The sequence below is a fragment of the Scyliorhinus torazame genome, chromosome 2 (assembly GCF_047496885.1).
Source record: "Scyliorhinus torazame isolate Kashiwa2021f chromosome 2, sScyTor2.1, whole genome shotgun sequence".
Taxonomy (NCBI): Eukaryota; Metazoa; Chordata; class Chondrichthyes; order Carcharhiniformes; family Scyliorhinidae; genus Scyliorhinus; species Scyliorhinus torazame.
In genome coordinates, this window is record NC_092708.1 from 195,441,374 (window position 1) to 195,442,428 (window position 1,055).

Genomic DNA, 1,055 nt, shown 5'->3' on the forward strand with positions numbered 1-1,055 from the left:
GTCACAAGTAGGATTCAAATGAAGTTACTGTGAAAAGCCCCTAGTCGCCACATTCCGGCGCTTGTTCGGGGAGGCTGGTACGGGAATTGAACCGTGCTGCTGGCCTGCCTTGGTCTGCTTTAAAAGCCAGCGGTTTAGCCCAGTGCTAAACCAGAGAGTATGTTAAACAGTTAATGATTCAATAAAATAGTGTTGCACTATTTCAAGTGTTGGTGACCTGTATGTGTTCCACGGATCCAAAGCGCCCAACACAACAGTCGCCACATTCCGGCACCTGTTCAGGTACACAGAGGGAGAATTCAGAATGTCCCAAATTACCTAACAGCACGGTCTTTCAGGACTTGTGGGAGTAAACTGGAGCACCCGGAGGAAACCCACGCAGACACAGGGAGAACGTGCAGACGCCGCACAGACAGTGACCCAAACCGGGAATCAAACCTAGGACCCTGGAGCTGTGAAGCCACAGTGCTAACCACTGTGCTACCGACAAAAAAAATTGAATTAGGGGCGAGCGTGAACGCAGTCCCCCACTATTGCAAATTTTGCAGTCAAGTATCCCGCATTTGGGGTAATTCCAGGCATCAGCACACCTGAAGTGCAATGGGCTAGCCTCGTCCTGGGCGAACCACCTTCTTGATCATGGTTTCATCCCTGCCAGGTAAGTTATGTAAGTTGAGAGGCACGGTTCCATATCAAGTATGGAGCAAGACAAAGGAGGCGGGCCCTCTATGAATTACTAAAGCCAGAAGGGGGATTGAACCCATATGTTTGCCATCATTTGGCACCAGAGTCTAGCCATCTAAGCTAAACACCGAGTCTACATTTATCAGTGTGTCTGTGTGTGTGTGATTCAACAATCACCTCGACGGGAATCGCTTAGAGATGAAAGCAGGATCCTGCAAATATATGTTCTAGAATTGCTAGCGGTTACTTGGTTTGGATAGCCTCGTCAAGAAAGCTGGGATGAATTAGCCTCCCATCAGCTCATGCCCATGTACAGCACCTGCACCCTGCTTCATTGATGAGATGAGAGTGCCAATGGTCCCCAGTGAAGC

General features: G+C 49.2%; 1 non-coding gene across 1 annotated transcript; it reads right to left on the bottom strand.

The window, feature by feature from the left end:
• Positions 1–502: 502 nt before the first annotated feature.
• LOC140408032 (U1 spliceosomal RNA) lies at positions 503–666 on the bottom strand. The gene has a single exon (XR_011939978.1). It is a non-coding gene; the product is annotated as a U1 spliceosomal RNA (small nuclear RNA).
• Between the last annotated feature and the right edge of the window lie 389 nt (positions 667–1,055).